This window comes from Anser brachyrhynchus, assembly GCF_964034855.1.
Source record: "Anser brachyrhynchus genome assembly, chromosome: 3".
NCBI lineage: Eukaryota > Metazoa > Chordata > Aves > Anseriformes > Anatidae > Anser > Anser brachyrhynchus.
In genome coordinates, this window is record NC_137696.1 from 110,255,324 (window position 1) to 110,267,328 (window position 12,005).

The window sequence follows — 12,005 nt, forward strand, 5'->3', positions numbered from 1 at the left end:
ATGAGTTTAAGGCTTAATAGTGGTTTGGCAGTTTCCAGTTCTAACAGGGACAAACCTGAAGGGTTTGCCAGTTCTCGGCAAGGGAGGAGCAGAGGCGTGGCGAAACGCCCCGCGACTCATTTCCATCAGAGCACACACGCTGACTTAGGGTTTGAGCTTAACCCCTCCGTGGGATTCGGCGCTTCGGGTATTCAGAAAACACTAGAAAGCCTAACCCTCGGCGGAGGCTTCCTTCCCCAGCGCCCGCCTGCCAGCCTGACTCAGCGCTGGAGCCTCCGCGGCTCTCCCCGCTGCGTGGTGGCACCTCGGGCTCGTGCCTGGCAGGAGATCCCCGAGTTTTTTATACAAGCCAATTTCTGTGTGGTTTTCTCAGACTTCTGAGGAACAGGAAAAAGCACCCCATTTATTTTTTTTCAAGCGATGATCACTTATGTTTTGCTTTCCCAGCTCAGCTCTGTGTTGCTAACTCAATGCGGAGTTAAGGGAGGCTACACTGGAGAAGCCAGGCAGGAAAGAGAAAACAATGGCTTGGATAAAAAACATGCCCCCAGCCAGAAACGGATAGCTGGGCTTAGAGGCATGAGGAGGGATTCCTGAGCTTCAGCCCCTGGCTGTTAGGCTGCTTGTGAAGGCAGGGGAGACACGAGGGAGCCGAACTGTGCGAGTACAAAGCCCGCAGCAATGGAGGGAGCAGGGGAGAGCTGCTGGGCTGCGGCGGTGCAATGCTGACAGCCCAGGAGGATGTAACGGAGCCAGAGCTGTGAGCACTGGCTGTGAGCAATGCTGGCTGCTCCTGCTGCTCTTGGGGATGAGCAAACGGGATGTGCCAGGGCTGGGAACAGAGAGGATGTGCAGGTAAGGGAATAGTCTGGGGGAAGTGCGTGTATGTCTGTGGGGCTGCACCTTGGCTACGTCACCCTTTGATTTTCGGTGCGGATAAGTGAAAAAGGTTAGTTTGGGATGGCTGCATCTGATTCATGGCAACTGACTGCTGCCACAGGTACCTGGTGGAAAGCAAACCTTTTTCTGGGAGAGATGAAGTAGCTGTAGTTGATCACAGCATAGCATAACCCTTGGAAAACTGCCCAGGAGAGGAGGCACATGAACTCCTCTGCTCCCTGAGCATCCCTGGGGAGACTCCAGAAGGCAGGCCGGTGTCTGTGGCTCAGCAGCCATAACAAGACCAAATTCTGATTTACTGCTTGCTGTCGTTGGTCTTCAGTTCAAAAAGCATACCGACACATCAGAGTCGTCCTTGCCTCTGCTGTGGGTCCTCCTGTTGTGGAGGTGGCCCTCGAGGGAGGGCAGTGGGCTGGCTCCAGCTGCAGACCTGCGTAGTGTCACTGTCACAGCTGTGCGTGCAAAGCAAGCACACCCAGGGGAGCATGCCTCGGCTGGAGCCCAGAGCACCTCTGTGCACAGCCTGTGCTCCCCTATGCCACGAGGGGAGCCCGCAGGGCTGGTGCTCCTTCCCACTGCCATCGCAGGGGCAGCCAGCACAGTTAACACCACCTCACTGCCAGCCCTTTCCTTTCAGAAGCATACCCTGCTCAAACAAGAAAGGGAGGATTATTTTCTCCAGAAGACACCCAAGAGGATCACATGAAGAGAAAGAAAACTCTCAAGATGTTCCTTATGGGAATTTTTGTTGGATGCCCCCAGCCAGGACAGGAGTGGGGTTTCCATCTCAGTAAGTCACAAAGCCAACACACCTCTCCCATAGTACTGTCTGGGTTTGCCTGTGCCTCATGTACTGGCAAGGCCCAGGTGAGCTACATAAAAAGTGGGTTCTGGTGACACTAAGGGACATGATTTATTGGTGGGACTCTGTAGATCAAATAGATGGTTGGACTTGATGATCTTGAAGGTCTGATCCAAGCTGGATGATTCTATGATTCTCCTGACTCCTTCCTGCTTCCAAGCATATTTTTCCATTGAGTTTTGGCCCTCTGTTTTGCCCTAGGATCTCACCTTCCCTTAATAGCGTTTCCTTCTCCAGAGCAGGGCATTGTCATGGTCATCTAGTGCTCAGGTCCCTGTACATGTCCTTGACTCACCTTTACAATAGCACTGGAGATGGGATTCACTGGCTTCTCAGCTGGCCCAGATTTTGTCTGTGCTCACTTGCCCACTGAGATGCTCTGTGACACCCATATCCTGTGTAAGGCAGCGCAGGAAGAACAAGTCTTCTCCAAAAACAGCGTCCTGCATGGCCAGGGTGCAGTCCTTGGCCAGGCATTTCCATCTCACACAAAAAGTGGAGGCCCTACTCTTCAACATCTAAAGCCATCAAGAAAGAAGTGTTTTCCATTTATCGATGTTTCTGAGATCTTTCACCATGTGACGTTTCTCATTTTCATTCTCTGTACAGACAACATTTTTGTTCTTTTAAGATAAGGAGAATGTATGTTGTTAATTAAAAATGTATTAAGTGTTTTACCAAGGAAAGTGTTTTAACAGGCATTCCAGGTTTCACACACTATTTACTTATGATAGCTTAGGTGAAAAGTGTTGCTTGAGAGAAAATGTGATCTATTTATGCCAAGACAAAATTTCTCTCAGCCCAAATGATTACATTTACTTTACTGTGGCCCTGATCAGAGGAGTAGTCAAACTAGTTCACAAATTGACTTTAATATCAATGGCCTGATGAAAGACCAGTGTCCTCAGACCTTAAAGACTACATGGCACCACTTTATGCTGTTAATATTAATATCCCAGCCAAATTTTTATTTATATAATTAAATGTGTTTACATGGACTGACCCGTGAATGTGGAATGAAACCTGGTCCTACAAAAGACAACGTTGAACTTCTCAAATACTTGGGGTTAAATCTACATTTGGGGTAAATTGTATTTGATACATTGACTTCACAGTGCTTGTATTTGGTAAGTCCATATGGAAGATAATGTTAGTTAGGGCTGTGCTTAGACATTTAAATATGACATACATTGTGCTGCTTACATATGGAGTAATGTCTATAGGAATATGGACTACAGGATGCGATTTGTAGTTTGATAAATTACCAGTGAGCTTGTAAGTTTGATGCAACGTACCCATGATGAGGGATGGCTGAATCAGGGATTGAAAATGAGCTGTCAGAGAAGATGTCATGAAACCAGCCTTCATCTACAATGCCAGCTTCTAACATCTGATTCAGCGGGAAGGGGCGATCTCTCTTCTCCTGTGTTTTAGTATTTAAAATGATTGCATTAGTGCCTGAAAAAAAATACAAAGCAATCTGTTTCTGAATTCTTTTTCAACCATAAAGCAAGTGGTATTTTGGGAATATTACAGTCCTGTCGAGTAAGTGGCTTCATCTCAAATAATTTTGTTGGAAGTTGTAGAGTAAAACAGTTAAAAAGGAAATTTCTGATCTTTCTTTTTTACCAAAAATTGTTGTCCTCCTTCTTGGCAGTATGCAGAGGGTAATTCAAACACAGTGGGCTTGTTCCCCTCTCCCACACTGCAGCACAGATCAGCATCTACCAGAATCAGGACTCATCTGCATGGGAAGCCAGAGTGCTGTAATTATAGATACGCTGCTGCAGTTACACTGGTGCAATCTCCCATGTTGATCTCCTTATTACAGGATAAAGGGTGACTTTTTTTCAGCTTAGTTTAAACTGTGTCTTAAGAACCATCAGCTGTGTTGAAAATGGCCACTGTTCATATTGGAAGAGAAACGCTCACATGGGAAATTGGGTTGCCAGCATGATTAATTAATTTCACACCTTCCTTTATCCTGGCATAATTCCCCTCATCCGTGGTTGGTGTCAGGTTCGGCAGCGTTAATCCTTCTTTCAGCCTGTTTAAACTTCTGTAGCAAGTCAGCTGCTGACAAGCTGTCCAAGCAGAGCCCTATGGCTGGCGTTTCAGCACCAATGGCAGAAAAAGGCCAAAAGCTGCCGGTGTCTTTGCTGGTGCTGGTGATTCTTCCCCCATGGGACAGGTTAGTTACACCAGCACCGATTTCTACAGGACATGACGGTGTGCCCAGAAACTTGCTCAAGTCCCTGCATGAAGCTGCACCGGGGCTGGCCAGGAGGACGTGGGTCTGCAGGCCTGCGGGCTGCCAGGCCTGCTCTGCAGGCCGAGGGCCATTTCTCCTGCTCGTTTGTCCCAAATTGTTGCACCTTAGAAACCAGAAGGATTCCCCTTCCATTTCCCAATCTGACTGGCAAAAAGACGTCCTGTTTCCAGGTACAAGAGTCAGCAGTTTCTGTGCCAGGAAGGCTTTTCTTTAGCAAATCCACCCTGGCTGGAAGGAGGCAGCACACCATTGACAGCTCTTGTGTTGTGAGTGAGTTGATGCCTTCTTACTCTATTTAAAGGCAAATTGAAATAAAATGGATACTTTTTATGTTATTATTAAATATATGCCTTCTTGGTTTTAATCCATTCCTGAAATTAAATTCTGTGTTTTTATTTTAGTATATGCAAACCTTTGAAAACAGGTTAGAAATAAATACAAGAAGTATTTTACAGACCTTCTTCGACCACTGAAAACATTGTGAGCAAAGATAAACCAAGAAACCCATCTGGAAAGCAGCTTTGCAGAAAAGGACTCGGAGATGCTGATGGACACTAAGTTGACTGTAAGCCAGCAGAAGACTTCTCCTGGAGACGAGGAGGCCCAGGGGGATCCCATCAGGGCCTGTCAGTTCCTGAAGGGAGGTGCTGGGAGGACAGGGCCAGGCTCTGCCCAGTGGTGCCCAGTGCCAGGACAAGAGGCCATGGGCACAAACTGGAGCACAGGAGGTTTCATTTGAACACCAGGAGCCTTCCTGTGCCCTGCGGGTGCCGGGGCCCTGGCCCAGGCTGCCCAGAGAGGCGGTGGGGTCTCCTCCTTGGAGGCCTTCAGAAGCCGCCTGGACGTGGTGCTGGGCACCCTGCTCTGGGTGGCCCTGCTGGAGCAGGGATTTGGATCAGATGACCTCCAGAAGTCCCTTCCAACTTCAACCATCCTGTTATTCTGTGATTCTGTGATTCTGTGCAATAGAATCGGTACTTCTGGGGTAGTTCTACCCAGTGGTAGAACTGGGGTTCTGGTAGGTTTAAATCTGAAATAAGAGCATGCGCATCTTTGAAGCATCCAACTTGCTCTGTAAGAAAGTGCACAGAAATCCCCTTCTGCTCTCTTTGTAAGAGGAGAATGCTTGGTACCTGTGCAGGCGTGACCTCGGATAGAAACGTGTAGCACAGCTCAGTGGGGCATTGACCTATGAAGTCAGATGGGATCATGCTTGGGTTTTGTCCCTCTCCTGACACACCTTGAATCCATAGAAGGTGAGGCAAGCTGAAGCATAGTCCTTGCATCACCCCCAAAGCACAGCTTTATATTTTTAAATGATAGCAACAGAGTGACTATACCAGATAGCTCACACCAGTTTCTCATACCAAAAAATACTATTCCTGCTTTTACCCACACCAGCGTGGCTTCTGTGATCAAACTTGCTCCTATTCCTCAGCCTTTAGTAACCTTCGAATCCTGTAAATAGAGCCCAAAGATCTTGCTGAGTGAGAGCTGATCTGCAAATGTGATGATGAATATTTATTGTGCAATACAGGTTCTTTAACTGTGATTCTCCAGGGGCCAGCTCAACATTGTGCAACGAGCTATATAAGATCTCATCCGTGTGTCACACGCCACCCTGTTCTGCTTCAAATGCAGGAGCTTCTTTCACCCCATCTTCGCTGATAACAGTGCGGGAACAGGGATGCACCTAAAGAATGAGCATGCCGTAATCCTCCTGGAGAGGGGTAGCCCGTGTGGTGGGTGTTGATCACATCTGCACGGGACCGGGTGGGTGGGTAGGTGACATGCAGGAATGTGCAAGATGTACTTTTCCATACAGTTTGGGTCCATTCCCTTTCCCTCAAGGGATCCTCATGAAATACACCTGCTTCCTCAATACATTTTAATCTTTCTTGACCTGATATGTTCGGCATGCAGAGGTGATGCTGCTGATCTGAGTCACTCCCATGGGATGAGGCAATGCTGCTGACAGGTTCCCCACTTGCTGGGGCATCTTTGGCAGCTGTTCCTCCTGGGACTGGCGATCTGGGGCCGTGTGGATGATCATGGGGGCTGTGCCTTCCACACCTCGCTCCTGCAGCAGGTTGCTACACTTTCCTATTTTTCATTAAATTAATTAACTGTGCTTTCTGTTTGATCAGAAGCTATTCACTCTGTATGCCCTGTATATATACATATTTTTATTTATTTATCTTTATCTCAGGTGCCTTTCTCCTGGAACAGGCAGGTTTTCCTCCAGCACAGCAGTGTGCTTACAGCTCTGTTAAAGCTGGCACAGACAGCATGCATCTGGGAGAGGATGCCTAGGTGCTCAGACGGACCACCAAAGCATCAGGTTTTATTTTTAAAGGTATATTTTATATATTTTTTTCCTCTGTACAAAGGCACAATGTGGCTGACACTAAACCAAATAACCATTGCTTGTGGATGAGGCTACAAAAAGAGGTAAAATTAATTTATCCATGCAAATGCTGTCACAAGGCTGAGCCCCCTGTAATACTTGAATGCAAAGGTTTCAGAGCTTGCAGGGGAGATTGAGAGCCACACATATCCATGTGGCCATGCTCCGGGACTTGTGGTTTCCCACTGGACTCCAGATCCAGCCTGCTATCGAGTGTGGAAGAAGTCCATGGCCAAGAACCAGCTTGGTCATCGATGAAAAGTGTGATTGGGGTTTCAGCCTGGTTTTGGCAGTGCTGATGTTGTCACCTGTGTACAGACAGAGTAGCTTTGCACTGTGAGCCAGGCATGCTGTGCCCAGCTCTGCATCGACCCCACCACGTGCACAGACAGCAGCAGCCTGGTGGCAGTGGCACTGCAATAGTTTGCCTGTGCTGGAACCCCATGCCCCATGGGTGTGTGGAGCAAGCACTGATCTCTGCTGCTTTGGAGTCAGCCTGCTGGGTCAACGTTTTTCATGCGTTGGGTTGGTACTGTCTGTCTGTGCCACTCTAAGATGGATCAGTTCTTATTTGTTCTCCCAAGATGGCAAAAGCAGGCATAAGGCTCTGAAGAGCATATAAACTTGGCATGATCTGATTTTGCTAATTCTGTAGAAATGTAATTACATGTTGGTGTCTCGTTTAGAGTGTATACGTACCAGTGGTTTATCTATTATTGCACAAGTCTGACATTAATGCTGACAGAACCACAGCCCCAAGTTCTCGTGAAGAAATGGGCTTCAGTAGGACTGCTGGCTGTCAGAGGTGGTGAAGGTGCTGCTCTGCGGTAATGAAGGACAGATTTGCTATGAAACAGTGAGTGGCAATAGGTAAAGAGACAAAACGGTAAAAACAGAAGTTTCCCATCGCTGCCATCAGTAGTTTATCTCTGTGAGCGCTGCCACCATTGCATCCCTCACGTTGTTGAGCTGCCATTTGCCACTGGTACTTTCAAAAGAAGTTGGTTTGTAGAAATGTGTGAAGCTGCACACTCCCACAGACATGTCTTCCAGTGCATAAGCAAGGTAGGTGATGTTCTGAAGACTCTTTGAATGAAGTAGGTAGTGTCATGGGCTCAGTTACGACATGGGTTTGTATCATGGGATCCAGTGCAAATGGTCTACGAAATATCTGTGCCCTTCCCAAACCGTTCACAAACCACCTGCTAGGTTTTATCACAATGCTGCAGAAGATGAAACAACACTGGCTAGCCCATAAACCCGTGATTTAAGTGGAGAAACACACTGGGAAGACTGCAAAACACCACATCTAGCTTTGTAATAGAAATATCCACATTCAGTTGAGAGCATAGATACCGCTGCCTGAAGTCTTCAGCTTTCTTATGCATGCTGTGACATTTCCCTTCCATCTAATGGCATTAATCCTGCTCTGGGATTGCCTTGGCTTGTTGCTGGGATGCTCTTCTGCCCAGGTTTTTGCTACAGTTGAATAATGAATATTTTGTGGTATGCAAAACCTGCCATTTGGGTATTATTTTTGCTGCACGGTTTTTCTTAAGTTCCAGAGCCACTTTTCTCCCTCCCTCCCTTTTGTGCGTTACTTTCCCTGTAGCGTGAGCCCATCTGCATTTAGTTGGATGAGTGGGAACTGTGGGCACGCAGCAGTACATGATCCCTTCTATTACATAATTAAATTGCCATAATGTATATGACTTAGGAATATGTCTGAACAAGTTGCTATGAATCATGCATTTTTCAGCCCGAAACTGCCCTATTTAGCTTTTATTAATCATTTCACTGCTCCTACATTGTGAAGGAAAGCTTCCCCTTTCTTTAAAGACAACAACATGGAAAGGGTGAAGCACGTTTTGATCTCAGTTATTCTGGTGAAATAAGAGCATAAGATAGATTTCACCACGTGCAGCTGAGATCAGAATCTGGCACAGTGTCTCTGTACCCCGTGATAATAAAACATCTCTGCAGTCCCAACCTACTGAGCTATCAGGATTAGCAAGTGAGTGGATGGACAATTATTCTAATTCAAATTTCTTTTTTTTTTTTCTTTTTTTTTGTACAGATCTGCAGGGCTAGTAGAGATTAATTAATTAATTTATTTATTTATTTATTTGATGGTCCTTAAATCTGTTGTCTTCTCCTACCAGTGGTCACTTGATCCCTCCTCGTCTTTAGCAGGATCCAATTTGTCCTTATCAGGAGCTATGTCTGATCAGAGAGCAAGGATAGAGCCAAAAACATGGAAGAACTTTGGCTGCAAAGAAATCCAAGAAGTCAGTGGCAATGGGAAAAAAAAGGCCAACGTCTGCTTATTTCCTCTGAGCAAATCTTTGTCTTCACTGGAGTTAACTTAGCTCTCACCATGCGACTCGGAGCAGAGCTTAGCACTCAAGTGTCTGAGGTTCTCCAGCCTGGCTCAAGTTTGCAATGAGCAAACGAGGTAGCCAAATTGCTGCGTCTGGGGAGCAGACGTGAGTCAAAAGTGACACATCCCTCCGGATTAAAGAAACCTGCCTGGTTAAGAGCCACTGTTACAGTGCAGGCAGCGTTTGGCAAGGCAGCACCCCTGTTCTCCTTGCCCGGGGAGCTGCCTTGTCCTGGCCACCGACGGAAATGCCTACCCCACGTCTCAGTGGTGGGTGTGTCGCTGGATCTGCCCAGAAAGTCAATATCAACAGGCAACAGGCGATGGAGGCTGGAAACTCTCTTTACTGTGGGTTTGTGCAATTCACAGTCTTTCCTTTGCTTCTGCTGTGTCAAGTGGCAGTACTGTGATTGCACCTGAAGAGCATCTCGGTGCTGTGCAGCATTTTATGTTGAATGAGTAACCGAAGCTGTGCAACGCATTTTAGAGTCAGGCTTGCAAAATGACTGGTGTAGCAAAGGGGCTGACTGCCACACGAAGGAACCGCAGGGTACAATCCTTCCCTGCAGAGGGGCGAGGTACCGAATGCACGCATTTTGATGGTCTTTCCTCACATTTCATTATGGAGCCTGCATGAAATGAATAGCGGATGCCATGGGATTCCTTCTGATTTCTCTCAGCAGAAAGAAGCAGCAGTTTGGAAAGGGAGGGGAGCTGTTGTCAGGCAGATTAAAGCACTTGCGCTCATACACGCAGGGACTTTCTTGGCACAGCTGTGAACTTTCTGCAGCTTTTCCTCTTCAGCTGGAAGATTCACCACTGAAACCGAGGGTGCTCCTCACCTCTGAACCCGTCAGGCTCTGAGGAGCAAAGTTTCGCAGACGGCCGAGCACCTAAAGGTTGGCTGCCTTGCAGATGCTAAGTACGGCAGAAGACCTGGCTGGACACGACCCAGCAGCTCGGTGGCACACACAGAAAAACAACCCTGGAGGTCAGTCCTGCGGCCACGTACCAACTGCAACGCTCTGTCTTCCACTGCAGTAGTGGTTGCTTAGACATGTACCGTACACAGCAGTGTCCCCTGAGAATTGTAACACATTCTAAACACAGGGCTTTTGTCCAAGTTATTTCTTCTGCAGTGCTTTTTCAAGTTACTTCAAGGACAAGGCCTCGATGTAATTCCAAATGTACACAAAGTCGCAGAAAATGCTCTAACACAAGACTGCCCCTATATGAAGGATGATCATATGCACTTGCAAAGCTCACAGCACCCTATTGTTCAAACACAAGGATCTGTTGTCATGTGTTTGCCTTCATGGGTGTAAAAAATAAAGAAAATAACTAACACCTTTCCTTAGTAAACATTACTGAATTATTTTTAAAATATTTTTTTTGATAACTTCTCCAGTGGAGACCACGATAATGCCTGTCAAGGAGTGCTCCAGGACTGCAAAGCTCATGAGCTTAAAAAATGAAAGAATTCAGCACTTTTTCTTTGATTTCTTTTTCACCCTGACAGGCCTGATATCAGCTTTCAGTATGGTATCTAAACTACTTTTGCTTAGAAAATTAATTAATATCTATCTCATAGCAATGGCTTGAAGTTAGCCCTCAGTTTAGATCAAGAAGTACTGATCAGAGAAGTCATGGTGGTTTTGTTGTTGTTGTTTTGTTGTTGTTGTTGTTTGCTTTTTTAGTATTTTTTATTTTTATTTTTTTTAGATGAAGGCTTACACAAAAATGTGTCGTTCCCTCTATTATAGTGCAACCCCCCCCTATGTATCTCTGTTTAGAGAAGGATGCTTCTGCATTTCTCTGGATGTTTACAGCTCCTGTGTAACACAGGGAGGGAATAAATGAGAAGAAATGTAAGAAACTAAGAGCTCTCATTCTCCCTACCACGTTGTTTTCAATTTTTCTTTGAATTGCCTACTGAAAAAAAGGATTTGAACAAGATGTGCAAGGAGGTGCAGTTGAAAATTCATGGCACCAGGCGAAGTGCCCAAATCTTGAAGTCAGATGGTCCCTCAGAAATGCAGCACCTGGCTTCTGTAGTCTGTAACAGGAGAGCAACCCACCAGCCAGCCAAGGGCCCCAGCGTCAGAGAATGAGCACAGATCGTTGTCAGCCCCAGACCTCTGCTCAGGAAACTGAAGTCACAATTACACTGATTTAAAAGGCATTTGTAGTCCATGTTTTATTCCAGTCAGTCGTTGCTTTGATTATTTCAAAACGTGTCTTTCTATTTTTATCACTACTGATCAACCAAAACAAATCAATTTGTGTGTTAAATTAATGAATTTCCCATTGAATTAAATCTTTTTTTTTTTTCCACAACTCTCATTTTTTAACTCTCAGCACAGCCTAAACACCTGCCTTGGTGCAGATAATGCTTCCTTTTGCTTAACGTGCACAGATGTCTTGGAAGGCAAGGATAAGGATTTGGGGAGACTTATCTTCTAGGTTCAAAGAACAGTTCTGTTACTGGGTGTTTGCGTGTTGTTTGTGTGTTTGCTTTTAGTAACAGAAAGAAAAGTAATTAAGAAACCATTATTTTATATTGAAGGCGAGGGATCCAAACTCCACGAAATGCAGAGCTTTTCCCTCTGTGCTGCTGCACTCCCAGGCTCCCAGCTGCAGCTGGGAGGCGATGCGTTGGTTTTGGAGGCTGCTGCTAACAGTCAGCATCTTCCCCCAGCGAGGCCGGTACCTGCAGTGGGGTGCGAGCCCCGCAGAGCTTCCAGGGATGCCACCTGAAGGACGTGGGCATCCTTTACAACATCACACAACAGGTCTGAGAACGAGGTGAGCGGACAGCTGTGCAATTCCGCCTGGTTTCAAGGCATGGCCTTTCATGCAAATCCCTTAATAATCTAATTTGCTTGCTTGCAACTGACTTGCTAGCAGCCATAAACAGTCTTTAGAGACAATATGAATTTTTGCTGCCAAAAGGCAGCACTGGTGGCTGAAGCTATTGCTGCTGCTTCAGGGAACGATCTGCACAGCCTTCCCCCGCACACTGCTGGCAGCCCGGCCAGCCTTTGAAGTAAGAGGATGAGTTATTTGGAAGGAGTCTGGGGCTCCTGCGAGCCTCATCTCACCTCCGGCTTATTGCACAGGCAGCAGACTGGAAGGATTTAAGTGCCGACTGAAGATGGAAGCGGCGGTGCAGGTCTGCAGGCTC